The 13,479-nt window shown below is 42.3% G+C and overlaps 12 non-coding genes across 12 annotated transcripts; all 12 read left to right on the plus strand.

The window, feature by feature from the left end:
• The first annotated feature begins 9,058 nt into the window (after positions 1-9,058).
• trnav-cac (transfer RNA valine (anticodon CAC)) lies at positions 9,059-9,131 on the plus strand. The gene has a single exon. It is a non-coding gene; the product is annotated as a tRNA-Val (tRNA).
• Positions 9,132-9,534: 403 nt separating this feature from the next.
• trnav-aac (transfer RNA valine (anticodon AAC)) lies at positions 9,535-9,607 on the plus strand. Its single transcript has one exon. It is a non-coding gene; the product is annotated as a tRNA-Val (tRNA).
• Positions 9,608-9,873: 266 nt separating this feature from the next.
• trnav-uac (transfer RNA valine (anticodon UAC)) lies at positions 9,874-9,946 on the plus strand. Its single transcript has one exon. It is a non-coding gene; the product is annotated as a tRNA-Val (tRNA).
• A 557-nt stretch (positions 9,947-10,503) lies between these two features.
• trnav-aac (transfer RNA valine (anticodon AAC)) lies at positions 10,504-10,576 on the plus strand. Its single transcript has one exon. It is a non-coding gene; the product is annotated as a tRNA-Val (tRNA).
• A 123-nt stretch (positions 10,577-10,699) lies between these two features.
• Positions 10,700-10,772, plus strand: trnav-cac (transfer RNA valine (anticodon CAC)). Its single transcript has one exon. It is a non-coding gene; the product is annotated as a tRNA-Val (tRNA).
• A 385-nt stretch (positions 10,773-11,157) lies between these two features.
• Positions 11,158-11,230, plus strand: trnav-aac (transfer RNA valine (anticodon AAC)). The gene has a single exon. It is a non-coding gene; the product is annotated as a tRNA-Val (tRNA).
• A 123-nt stretch (positions 11,231-11,353) lies between these two features.
• trnav-cac (transfer RNA valine (anticodon CAC)) lies at positions 11,354-11,426 on the plus strand. The gene has a single exon. It is a non-coding gene; the product is annotated as a tRNA-Val (tRNA).
• A 403-nt stretch (positions 11,427-11,829) lies between these two features.
• trnav-aac (transfer RNA valine (anticodon AAC)) lies at positions 11,830-11,902 on the plus strand. Its single transcript has one exon. It is a non-coding gene; the product is annotated as a tRNA-Val (tRNA).
• Positions 11,903-12,168: 266 nt separating this feature from the next.
• On the plus strand, positions 12,169-12,241 carry trnav-uac (transfer RNA valine (anticodon UAC)). The gene has a single exon. It is a non-coding gene; the product is annotated as a tRNA-Val (tRNA).
• A 219-nt stretch (positions 12,242-12,460) lies between these two features.
• On the plus strand, positions 12,461-12,533 carry trnav-aac (transfer RNA valine (anticodon AAC)). The gene has a single exon. It is a non-coding gene; the product is annotated as a tRNA-Val (tRNA).
• A 462-nt stretch (positions 12,534-12,995) lies between these two features.
• Positions 12,996-13,068, plus strand: trnav-uac (transfer RNA valine (anticodon UAC)). The gene has a single exon. It is a non-coding gene; the product is annotated as a tRNA-Val (tRNA).
• Positions 13,069-13,286: 218 nt separating this feature from the next.
• On the plus strand, positions 13,287-13,359 carry trnav-aac (transfer RNA valine (anticodon AAC)). Its single transcript has one exon. It is a non-coding gene; the product is annotated as a tRNA-Val (tRNA).
• Positions 13,360-13,479: the final 120 nt, after the last annotated feature.

A 13,479-nucleotide genomic window follows, 5' to 3' on the forward strand; every position in this document is an offset into this window, starting at 1 on the left:
CATGCCCTGACCTTTGTAGATAGAAAATACTTTGGAAGGACAGTAAATATATTTCCCTGGTACCCCAGGAAAGCCTGTATGTATATGTGGACTATTTAGGCCCTGCTTCAACTCCATTTTACAGAATCTGCACAGGCGGCCAGTGTGTTGAGTTTCAGACCTCTTCCGTTTCGGCTGCCCTTTCTCCTCAACACGTTTTTTTGTGGCTTCCAGTTCCCTTTGAAAGAACTCGGTCTCCATAAAATCTGGGAATGGCATTCTTGGGTTTGTTAGTCCTTCTCCACTGTAGGTTTTAAAAACTTTTGTGGAACAATAGAAGTACCTAACAGAACCTTGCTGAAAGAAGAAGTGGATGGAGGAGCCATCGTTCTCGTACCGAGATTTGGGCTGTCCACAGGCAAGACAAGTCTTTGTTTGCTTCTTCTTTTCTGTATGTTGCTGTTGCTGCTGCTGCTGTTGTTGTTGCCGTCTCACCATTATTTCCTCCACAATTTTCTCAATGGCATTTTGAGTCAGTGGTGTAGTCAGAGAATGTGCAGGTGGGTGTACAACTACTGCTGGGGTCACTGTCATAACCGGAACACTGGTAGTGTCACTACCCTCTGTCAGTGAATACCAGAGTTGCTGTCTGTCACGAAGTTTTTCTGGACTTGTGTTCAAGGAAGAACTGGTGTTTAAGAGTTTAGCTAAGTGCTTGACATACTGTGAAATGTGCAGTCTTGTGGTTGAATGGAGCATGCTGTTGGGATCAGTACAGGAGTTATGAACCATTGCTGCATACTCCTGATCCACAAGCCTAATCATGTCCTTCTTGCCATGGTGTTTCTTCAGTAAGGTGTCAATGGCCTCCTTCATTGAAGCTGTCCACCTTTTGTGATCCAACACAAACACCCTACCACCAGTCTTCACCGGTCCAGTGCGGGTGCTAGTTGGTGAGGCCATCATAGGCAGAAGTGGTGTGAATGTGGTTCCTACATCAATCACAATAACATATAATCAGTCTTTGACCTAGATAATAAATACTAGCAGGATTTTTGGCAGGATTATCTATGAATGTTCACCTGTCTCTGAACGAGGCTCAGAAGATGAGGACAGCACGGGCACAGACTGAGTGCTGGTGGTTACTATAACAGGAAGTAAACATTTGTAATTACTTTTTGAATAAAGGAAAAATAAAGGTGTTTATGGAATGACTTTGTGTATTTATCAAATGCTTACCTGTCTCTGAACGAGCCTCTGCACGGCCAGCAAAAGAAGAGGACAGCACGGGCACAGACTGAGTGCTGGTGGTTACTATAACAACAGAAAGTAAAACATTTTGTTAATTTATGGGTAAAAAGTCTGCTAACAGTATATTTTGAATTCCTGCATCTGTAAAAGTTTACCTGACTCAAGATGAGGACTAGGAGTTACATCAAGAGCAGCAGAAGGGTATTGAGACTGGGCAGTGGGTGGATCAACCTGCTCAGCTAGATTTACAGGTTGAGTGGTCTTGGTCTTGTGCTTTTCCCAGTCCAGAACAACAGGGCGGCATCCAGGTTCAACATACTCCAGCCCGAATCTTTCTCCAGTATCTACGTTAGTTACCCGAAGGGCAGGATACTTCGGCATACCTAACAGCCTTTCTGAGACGGTATTCAGATCAGCAATCAGAGAGGGATCAAAAGCTCCTGGAAGCCGAATACTTGACTGTTTTAGATCCACCAGACGCTGAAAATTCCAGCGTGCCACTCCTGTCATCCCCTGGGCTTGAAACAGCTCTGAGGAGACACGTGTGCCAGTGACCCACTGAGCCTGGTGGAAGTGGTAGCCCTCCTGCTGAGATGTTCCTCTTATGGGGATCCATATTGGAACTTTTGCCCCCTCGCCCAGGACGTGGTTAAGTTGCAGTGTTCCACCATGCCTGTAAAGGATTTGACCTGCAACCTCTGGATCACTTAAACAGCCCCGCAGAATGTGAACGCGCTGAATGCACCATGTCTTAAGCATAGAGGGTTTGTACAGGGGAACACCATTAGGATCTGCTGCCAAATGAAAATGGTGTATAACATCCTCAACCCTCCTCAGGAGTTCTCCAGGCTGTGGGATCTTTGTTCTGCAGTGCTCTCGAATGTGCTGCTTTGTGGGGTTGGCAGGCTGAATCCCACAAAATGTGTATGCATCCTTGAGCTTCTGCAGGTCTTCCTGATCCACCAGACTGAAAGCAGCAGACAAGAACTGGGAGAAGGAGCTGTAAAGGGCATGGTGCTCTGTAACACACTCACGGAGGAAGCGCCTCATACAATGGAACAGGTCCAGCTTGACGGTGATGTGCTGATTAAAGTGAGATCTGGAGGCACAGGTGTTCTGCAAGTTTCCGGAAGTGGCTTCAGCAATAATGGCATCCGTAGTCTGCCATGCTTCCCAGTTCAGGTGCACTGTTTTGTGAGGGTCTGGCACTCTGAACGGTGCACAGCAATCTCTGAAAAAAGAACAGAAAAGTATAATGGTTAATGCTGCTGTAGCAATCAGTCAATGGATCTGTTCATCAGTCAGGATATGTGATTGTCTAATGTGCACATTTTCCATGTGATATGTCTTAGGCAAGGAATGGAATTATATAATCATTTTCACAATGCCCATGGCCTACCTGTCTACCCAATGGAACTGTGCATTCTCCACTTCTGCCATCCTGTACCGGTTTGCGAGTCCCCTGTACATGGGCTCCAGTGATTTTTCCGTTTCTGACTGTACCATAACCCATGATAAGATCATCCAGGTTTCATTCATGATGGCATAGGATGACATCGTGCCAGATGTAAATGTAACCTTCCTGGCCACCTTCCGGGTGTGGTCAGAACGGAAAGCCTGCCCAAAGGTTCCCTGTAGGACCTTATTAATAGCTCCCTCTTGGCGCTGGTATTCGTACAGGAGGCAGTCAGTGAGGTAGTGTGCAGACACAGCAATTCCATTCCATCCACTGGGATCATCATACTCCCCAAAGGTAGCAGGCTGGGTCTCTTTTCTCAGGAATCCTGTGATGCTTTTCTGTCCATACCTTCCAGCCTCAGCATCTAGGATATTCTGGCAACTGAGGAGGTAGGCCAAGTGTGCACGTTCATATTTTAGGTGCATCATTTCCATTACCTGATTGGCCATGTCTGTGGGTGATTTACCTGTACGACGCAGTTCATCCAATAAAGATTTACAAATAGCCTTCTTATAAGTAAGAACTGCTGGCAACAAGTTTGTGAATCTTTTGGGGAGCTTTTCCAGCCACTGCGGGTTGTCTGCAAACCATTTCTTTTTGCAGACTTTGCAGCACAGACGTGACGAGAATAGGTAGTATTGACCCATGATGCCTGTAATCACACGAGGTCTACCAACCCCTGCAGATGTCACCTGTGGCTGTTTACACTCATCATTGCATGGCAGAGCATAGTTATTCTTCAGCCGAGCCATCAGGGTATCATTTTCAGGCTTCCAAATGAAAAAGGGATGAAGCTGAAAATATTTAGGAGATGGCAGATCAGTGATGGTGTCCATCAGCTCTGGCTGAGGTGGTAAACGCCACAATGACACGGTCTTCATGGGGTTGCTCACAGGAACCGAGCCAGGCCATAGACCCATGGATTCCAGCTCTGTCTTCATCCAGATCCTCTGCTGCTGGGAACACTTCCACTGGCGGACATCATGGTCATAGCCAAGTTGTGGAGGAGGATTTCTGGGATGGGCTGATTAAAATGAAGACAGAAGAATAGCTACAGACTTTCTTCTATCTATCAATCAGGCAGATGTTTGAAGAATCATCTAGATACTTACTTTGTGTTGTAATTTGTAAAGGAACTGGATTGGGCTTTGAGAAAGCATCAGGAGCAGAGGACAATGGCTCTACAAATACATAGACAAATAATATAATAATAAAGATCTTTCTTTTCAATTAAGATAATAAAAAAGTAGCAATCGAAAACTCAGAACAACCATATTCATAATGCAGACATTTGTAAAGCTACATTCATTAAATGAAGAGCAAGCAATTGAACAAGAAAAATGCTCGGAAAAATGTAGTATTTTGCAGCAGCAGAGTAAAGCAATCATCTTACTGTGTGATGCTTCAGCTATGTGGGAAGTGGTCTCTGAAGAGGAAAGATATGAACCCAGTATTAGTTTTAACTCCGCTTCATTGAAAATTCTACATTTGTCACGTCTATATGCAGTACACCCTTACCATCTATAACACATTCCTCAAATGTAAGTGTCCTGCACACTCGAGAGCTGTCTATGGTGCCGCTGTCTCCTGAAACGGAGTAACATTTATCTATTAACAATTACTTATAAAATTGGTGAGGTATTATAAATATTAAACAGGATTTTAAATGCTAAACAGTTACAATGTGACTTTAGAATAAAAAATTAGCACAAAACCTAACATAAAACACACCTGTATTTGAAACAGTTCTCTCACCTTGTGTCGAACCCAATGGATCTTTCTTCACAAGAAACTTCAACTCTTCAGGAATGGGCACAGGTATTGTGGGGTACAAGGGTGGTGCTAAAAAAAGAAAATATAAAAAACAAAGAACAATAAAAAGATCAATACCATAGTATATGAGACAAACGTTTGAATTGATGGGCAGAATTACAATGCATTTACCATGAACTGCTGTCACTCGCGGTTTCTTTCCAGCAGGTGATTTGTAGAGGGAAGCAGAAGGTCCTATATGATAAATGTATATATGTAATTAGGTTTAAAGACAAAAACACCCTAATCTTACTTCACATGCTTGTCTTAGTGGTATAAAATAAAATTACATATCCCCAGGAGGGATGTGAACAAAACATGCAAGAACATGCATTTCATCATATGTTAGTAATATTTACAAGTTGACAAAAGCGAGTACTTACCCTGATTGTTGCAGGTATCAATTCATAAAGGGGAAATTAATTCATAGTCCCCAGGGACATTTACTATAATGCCAACAGCAAACGCATTGTTAATGGAACAAGGCCAGAACATGGCCAGAACACAGAGAACACAAGGATTTATGTTCAGTTCTGGAGATCATTTCATCTCACAATTCAACAGAACTGTGCTCCAGTGCTGAACCCAATGCGCAAAAACCTTTTTCCTTCTCCATAGACCGCCCCAGTTCAGCTGCTGAGGAGGATGATGATGGTGGTGCTGGTGGTGGTAACACACAAAACATTAAAAACATTTGAGAGAAAACAGAACACAATCAATTTTTAACTGAAGGAAAATATACTTACACAGCACCTGTAGCTTGGAGGGGGTGATGCTCAGCATTGCACTCTCCAACTCAACATCTTCATCCATCTCTGTGTTGGAGAAAGACAAGAATCAACGGGTTGTTAAAAAAAACATTTTCACAGAATGGATTTCTTAAAATAGAGCTTGTGTTAACTGAAGTGTAATGTATGAGTAAAATCATAAGTTTGTAACGGTCACTTTGTGCTTTTGTGGTGGATTGAGAACTGCGCATGCGCGTAGAGTGTTAGTTAGATTTGACAAGTGAGGAGAGGAGATAACCGCTCTGCCGACTCCCTTTGTATTCTTTCTTTTATTTCCTTTTATATTGTTGTGACCCGAGTTGGATGTTTGTTTGTATTTTTTTCCTCACTCGATCCCCATGTATGCGGACGAGTGTGACTTTTAAGTAACTTACTTTTATTAAACCCGGGAAAATACGTCATTATCTCTCGTGCATCTTTTCCTTCGACACCTATTTGTTTTTCTCTCTCTGGGCAACATCTCAACTTTGCGTTACAAAGTGGCGCCCGAACATTGTGGATCTACCAGGTTATCTCATTTTTTTCTCTTCTCTCCCGACGGTTTATCGACTGACGTGTTCATGCTACAGTGGTGTATCCAGGCAAGTCGGCTGGCATCGTAACCGTGGTGGCCGTGCGGCGTCCGTTGGATGGATCCGTGATTGCGTTTAGTGGATTTCATGCTGTTTTTTTTAGAAGATTTGTTCAAGCCCGATCGGATTTGCAAGTACAATGAGTGCAGGTGACATGTTTTGCTTCGTTTAGTTTGGATAGTTTTTTTTTTTTCCGACTGGACGGACAATTTATTGTTCTATTAATACGAAACATTGACAAAAGTGAAACAAGAAGGAATAGGACTTGGAAGATTTACCTTAATTTTTTATTAGTATTGTTTTTGAAAAGAACAACAACAACGAACATTTATTTTGTATTTTTGCTGTATTGGACATTTCTGAAGTGACAACTGTTGGTCACCGTTTTTTGTTCATTTCACATCACGTGGCCTGACAAGCGCGAAAAGGAAAACTTTTCTGAAGGAAAAAGAACTAGGCTATTGTTGGACTTTATTTCAGTTTGTAGTGAATTTTGTGCATTTCTCTGAGGTAAATTGTTGTACGAGTGAACATGATTATTTCTTCATGGAACAAGAAGATGGCTGAAACTTACGACCTAGACTCGCCTCCAGGGTCGCCTCGGGGTGGCCGACCAATAGATGGACCCATCTATTTCACACAGACCTGTTAGATTTAAAGTTAGCAGAATGTGGTGCGTGTATTTTGTTTTCTAAGACACTGTATTAACATGAAACCATACCATACTCTTATTGGTTCTTGTTGACTGGTTCTAGGTTAACTAACATGTTGTGTTTTGTTCTTATAAAATGGGAACTTATCCTGTAAAATTTAGCCTATATTCCCGTGGGTTTAGGAAAAATGTTTTTTGTTTTGTTTATTTGTGACATTTTCTTTTTGTAACCTTGGATGAAGGGGTTAAGATGAGTTAATAACTGTCATGTATGTCAGTATTTCTCACAATTTTCCTTGCATTTCTGTGAGGTGGGATTATTCGACTATTCATGTATGAAGTTGTTTATCCTGTATTTTCACAGTGCTGTTGGCTGAGGACAACCAATATTTTTCCAGGGGGGACTCTGTAACGGTCACTTTGTGCTTTTGTGGTGGATTGAGAACTGCGCATGCGCGTAGAGTGTTAGTTAGATTTGACAAGTGAGGAGAGGAGATAACCGCTCTGCCGACTCCCTTTGTATTCTTTCTTTTATTTCCTTTTATATTGTTGTGACCCGAGTTGGATGTTTGTTTGTATTTTTTTCCTCACTCGATCCCCATGTATGCGGACGAGTGTGACTTTTAAGTAACTTACTTTTATTAAACCCGGGAAAATACGTCATTATCTCTCGTGCATCTTTTCCTTCGACACCTATTTGTTTTTCTCTCTCTGGGCAACATCTCAACTTTGCGTTACAAGTTACAATGGCAATATGTCCTGCTGAAGATCAAATGACAAAAAATACACAACTGACCCATGAGTTGAGTTATGGCACTTGATGTAGGTACAGGTGGACAGGTAGACTGCTGCTGTTGTTTCCGCAGGTATTGCTGCAGCTTGTGCATCCGAGTCCCTGGGACACAGTTTGCCCCCAATACAAAGGATGCATATCCATCAGACCTGCTTTTCCAAATCTCCTGCCATGTGCTCTTGGCACGAGCCCCGAAACCGACTAGCTGGTCATCCTCTGACGAGGCTGCTGGCGCAGCTGCAGTTCTGGTCACATAGCTAAGAAGAGACTCAATTTCTTCAAAGCTGTGAGCATAACTAACAAACGACATCAGGCTGTTTTTGCTGTGTCCCTTTGCCATAAAGTCTCCAGCTGCCTCTTCCTTATGCAGGGTCTTCATCAGATATATGGTGTACCCCATATCATTTTCTAGGAGCCACCGGAAAGATTTCCCCTCGTACTTCCCAAACTGCAAGATGTACTCGCCCAATACCTCTCTTCTGTCTGAGGCATCACCTCCTCTCTGACGGACCACAGTCAGAGCATTCTGATGGACCAACTCCTGCTTCTTAGGTGCCGACTTGTCCTGTAGAGATGGGTTGTCTTTGATCAGCCTGGCCTCATCAGTCGGCTCCTGAAGGAGATAACCAAGAGGTCCCTTACGGAACACAACCTGAACCCTTCCAGGGTAAAACATGACTGTTTTGTGGGTGTTGATCTGAGAGACAGAAAAAGCAATATTTTAATGTTATATATATATATATATATATATATATATATATATATATATATATATATATATATATATATAGAGAGAGAGAGAGAGAGAGAGAGAGAGAGAGTTTACATTTATATTACCGAGGTTACACTACAAATATCATGGTCAAAACTAGGTTACTACATTAACAACAATATAAAATATATGGTTATTGAAAAGCTCCTACTAAATACTGTTGCTGTACTATTTTACTGTGGTAAAATGGATAACTAGAACGAAAACATTCTCAAAGTTTTTGAACTATTTAATATGTGCAATCTCATAATAACACTTAATTCACGTAACTTAACGTTAGGGATCTAAGAATTTAAAAAAAAAAATCCACAACCAAAAAACAGCGAGTAAAGCTGGTAAGATAGCGTACGTAACAACCACGGAAAAATAAAACAAAATGTATATGTAAACACAAAAAACACAACACTGAAACGGGATTAAAGGTATGTTCATTCGTAATTTAGCAAGCAAATCATACTACGATGAATTGGAAGAAAGAAAGGAAAGCCGACAGGGTAACATTAAAGTTTGCCTCAGAATCAGTTCGCATAAGGTTTCAGCATTAACGTTAATAGTAAAAGATAAATAAAGTAACTTACCTTTGTTAGATGAGTTGAAAATGTGTAGACTAAAACGAACGCGGTTATGTGTCACTCTTCGAGTCGGGATGAAAATGGCGCATTTCAAATTTCCCGGGGCTGCCAAAACACGGAAGAGCGCCAGGAGAGCGTTAGTGGCCGAAATAATATTGCATCCGTAGTGTTTTAGCACTACCATTGAAAATGAATGGGAAACTGTTTAGGGCCGTTTAGCTGAACAATCCACGGCCGCCTCGCCTAACACGCGAAAGGTCCTCGGCTCGAAACCGAGCAGAAACAGCAGTTGGGTTTTGACAGAAAATTTAAACTGTTTGCCACAATAGGAGGGTTCAGCTCACTTTTCCTTTATACACTTTTTAACAAGCGTGCACCAGAAGATTTCTGTATGCACCCAGAAGACATGTTTCCGTAGTGTAGTGGTTATCACGTTCGCCTCACACGCGAAAGGTCCCCAGTTCAAAACTGGGCGGAAACTGTGGGTGGTAGTTGCTAAAATTTCTTATGTGGTTTTCTGTTGAGCAGGTCAGTACACTTGCAGGGCGATTTGCGGTGTAAACTCTTTAGAAAAGGACTAAAACAAAACAAATGACCATTGAGGTTTCCTGTAGAGTAATAAAGAATGTTTCGTCTGCCACCAAAAATAGCAGCTTTTTGCCATTTTAAGAACACTGGGCAGTCTATTGTTTCAGTCGCTTTTGAACAAGCGTACGCTTTTGAAATAGGTGAAGGCCATCGTACCAAGGAGCTGTAGGCAGACTGCCATTCCGAATGAGCTCTTATCTGTTGTTTGTGGAATTTACACAGATTGTCACATTGCTTGCAGGAAAGATTATGGGATGGAGCCATCTTCGAAAAAAGCACATGTGACACATCATGAGGTTTCTGTAGTGTAGTGGTCATCACGTTCGCCTAACACGCGAAAGGTCCCCAGTTCGAAACTGGGCGGAAACTTTGGGTGGTAGTTGCTAAAATTTCTTATGTGGTTTTCTGTTGAGCAGGTCAGTACACTTGCAGGGCGATTTGCGGTGTAAACTCTTTAGAAAAGGACTAAAACAAAACAAATGACCATTGAGGTTTCCTGTAGAGTAATTAAGAATGTTTCGTCTGCCACCAAAAATAGCAGCTTTTTGCCATTTTAAGAACACTGGGCAGTCTATTGTTTCAGTCGCTTTTGAACAAGCGTACGCTAGAAGAGGTCGGACTGTTTTTCAAATCACGTTTCCGTAGTGTAGTGGTTATCATGTTCGCTTTACACGCGAAAGGTCCTCAGTTCGAAACTGGGCGGAAACAAGTGAAGCCGTTTTTAATATATATGCTGAAATTCGCTAAAAAGTCCTTGGACTTTTGAAATAAGTGAAGGCCATCGTACCAAGGAGCTGTAGGCAGACTGCCATTCCGAATGAGCTCTTATCTGTTGTTTGTGGAATTTACACAGATTTGGTCTGCCACGAAAAATAGCAGCTTTTTGCCATTTTAAGAACACTGGGCAGTCTATTGTTTCAGTCGCTTTTGAACAAGCGTACGCTAGAAGAGGTCGGACTGTTTTTCAAATCACGTTTCCGTAGTGTAGTGGTTATCACGTTCCCTTTTCACGCGAAAGGTCCTCAGTTCGAAACTGGGCGGAAACAAGTGAAGCCGTTTTTAATATATATGCTGAAATTCGCTACAAAGTCCTTGGACTTTTGAAATAGGTGAAGGCCATCGTACCAAGGAGCTGTAGGCAGACTGCCATTCCGAATGAGCTCTTATCTGTTGTTTGTGGAATTTACACAGATTGTCACATTGCTTGCAGGAAAGATTATGGGATGGAGCCATCTTCGAAAAAAGCACATGTGACACATCATGAGGTTTCTGTAGTGTAGTGGTCATCACATTCGCCTAACACGCGAAAGGTCCTCGGCTCGAAACCGGGCAGAAACAGCAGTCGGGTTTTGACAGAAAATTTAAACTGTTTGCCACAATAGGAGGGTTCAGCTCACTTTTCCTTTATACACTTTTTAATAAGCGTGCACCAGAAGATTTCTGTATGCACCCAGAAGACATGTTTCCGTAGTGTAGTGGTTATCACGTTCGCCTCACACGCGAAAGGTCCCCAGTTCGAAACTGGGCGGAAACTGTGGGTGGTAGTTGCTAAAATTTCTTATGTGGTTTTCTGTTGAGCAGGTCAGTACACTTGCAGGGCGATTTGCGGTGTAAACTCTTTAGAAAAGGACTAAAACAAAACAAATGACCATTGAGGTTTCCTGTAGAGTAATAAAGAATGTTTCGTCTGCCACCAAAAATAGCAGCTTTTTGCCATTTTAAGAACACTGGGCAGTCTATTGTTTCAGTCGCTTTTGAAATAGGTGAAGGCTATCGTACCAAGGAGCTGTAGGCAGACTGCCATTCCGAATGAGCTCTTATCTGTTGTTTGTGGAATTTACACAGATTGTCACATTGCTTGCAGGAAAGATTATGGGATGGAGCCATCTTCGAAAAAAGCACATGTGACACATCACGAGGTTTCTGTAGTGTAGTAGTCATCACGTTCGCCTAACACGCGAAAGGTCCTCGGCTCGAAACCGAGCAGAAACAGCAGTCGGGTTTTGACAGAAAATTTAAACTGTTTGCCACAATAGGAGGGTGCAGCTCACTTTTCCTTTATACACTTTTTAACAAGCGTGCACCAGAAGATTTCTGTATGCACCCAGAAGACATGTTTCCGTAGTGTAGTGGTTATCACGTTCGCCTCACACGCGAAAGGTCCCCAGTTCGAAACTGGGCGGAAACTGTGGGTGGTAGTTGCTAAAATTTCTTATGTGGTTTTCTGTTGAGCAGGTCAGTACACTTGCAGGGCGATTTGCGGTGTAAACTCTTTAGAAAAGGACTAAAACAAAACAAATGACCATTGAGGTTTCCTGTAGAGTAATAAAGAATGTTTCGTCTGCCACCAAAAATAGCAGCTTTTTGCCATTTTAAGAACACTGGGCAGTCTATTGTTTCAGTCGCTTTTGAACAAGCGTACGCTTTTGAAATAGGTGAAGGCCATCGTACCAAGGAGCTGTAGGCAGACTGCCATTCCGAATGAGCTCTTATCTGTTGTTTGTGGAATTTACACAGATTGTCACATTGCTTGCAGAAAAGATTATGGGATGGAGCCATCTTCGAAAAAAGCACATGTGACACATCATAAGGTTTCTGTAGTGTAGTGGTCATCACGTTCGCCTAACACGCGAAAGGTCCCCAGTTCGAAACTGGGCGGAAACTTTGGGTGGTAGTTGCTAAAATTTCTTATGTGGTTTTCTGTTTAGCAGGTCAGTACACTTGCAGGGCGATTTGCGGTGTAAACTCTTTAGAAAAGGACTAAAACAAAACAAATGACCATTGAGGTTTCCTGTAGAGTATTAAAGAATGTTTCGTCTGCCACCAAAAATAGCAGCTTTTTTCCATTTTAAGAACACTGGGCAGTCTATTGTTTCAGTCGCTTTTGAACAAGCGTACGCTAGAAGAGGTCGGACTGTTTTTCAAATCACGTTTCCGTAGTGTAGTGGTTATCACGTTTGCTTTACACGCGAAAGGTCCTCAGTTCGAAACTGGGCGGAAACAAGTGAAGCCGTTTTTAATATATATGCTGAAATTCGCTACAAAGTCCTTGGACTTTTGAAATAGGTGAAGGCCATCGTACCAAGGAGCTGTAGGCAGACTGCCATTCCGAATGAGCTCTTATCTGTTGTTTGTGGAATTTACACAGATTGTCACATTGCTTGCAGGAAAGATTATGGGATGGAGCCATCTTCGAAAAAAGCACATGTGACACATCATGAGGTTTCTGTAGTGTAGTGGTCATCACGTTCGCCTAACACGCGAAAGGTCCTCGGTTAGAAACCGAGCAGAAACAGCAGTCGGGTTTTGACAGAAAATTTTAACTGTTTGCCACAATAGGAGGGTTCAGCTCACTTTTCCTTTATACACTTTTTAACAAGCGTGCACCAGAAGATTTCTGTATGCGCCCAGAAGACATGTTTTCGTAGTGTAGTGGTTATCACGTTCGCCTCACACGTTTAAGGTCCCCAGTTTGAAACTGGGCGGAAACTGTGGGTGGTAGTTGCTAAAATTTCTTATGTGGTTTTCTGTTGAGCAGGTCAGTACACTTGCAGGGCGATTTGCGGTGTAAACTCTTTAGAAAAGGACTAAAACAAAACAAATGACTATTGAGGTTTCCTGTAGAGTAATAAAGAATGTTTCGTCTGCCACCAAAAATAGCAGCTTTTTGCCATTTTAAGAACACTGGGCAGTCTATTGTTTCAGTCGCTTTTGAACAAGCGTACGCTAGAAGAGGTCGGACTGTTTTTCAAATCACGTTTCCGTAGTGTAGTGGTTATCACGTTCGCTTTACACGCGAAAGGTCCTCAGTTCGAACCTGTGCGGAAACAAGTGAAGCCGTTTTTAATATATATGCTGAAATTCGCTACAAAGTCCTTGGACTTTTGAAATAGGTGAAGGCCATCGTACCAAGGAGCTGTAGGCAGACTGCCATTCCGAAGGAGCTCTTATCTGTTGTTTGTGGAATTTACACAGATTGTCACATTGCTTGCAGGAAAGATTATGGGATGGAGCCATCTTCGAAAAAGCACATGTGACACATCATGAGGTTTCTGTAGTGTAGTGGTCATCACGTTCGCCTAACACGCGAAAGGTCCTCGGCTCGAAACCAAGCAGAAACAGCAGTCGGGTTTTGACAGAAAATTTAAACTGTTTGCCACAATAGGAGGGTTCAGCTCACTTTTCCTTTATACACTTTTTAATAAGCGTGCACCAGAAGATTTCTGTATGCACCCAGAAGA

This window comes from Rhinichthys klamathensis, unplaced genomic scaffold (genome assembly GCF_029890125.1).
Source record: "Rhinichthys klamathensis goyatoka isolate OS25496 unplaced genomic scaffold, OSU_Roscu_1.1 h1tg000173l_1, whole genome shotgun sequence".
NCBI lineage: Eukaryota > Metazoa > Chordata > Actinopteri > Cypriniformes > Leuciscidae > Rhinichthys > Rhinichthys klamathensis.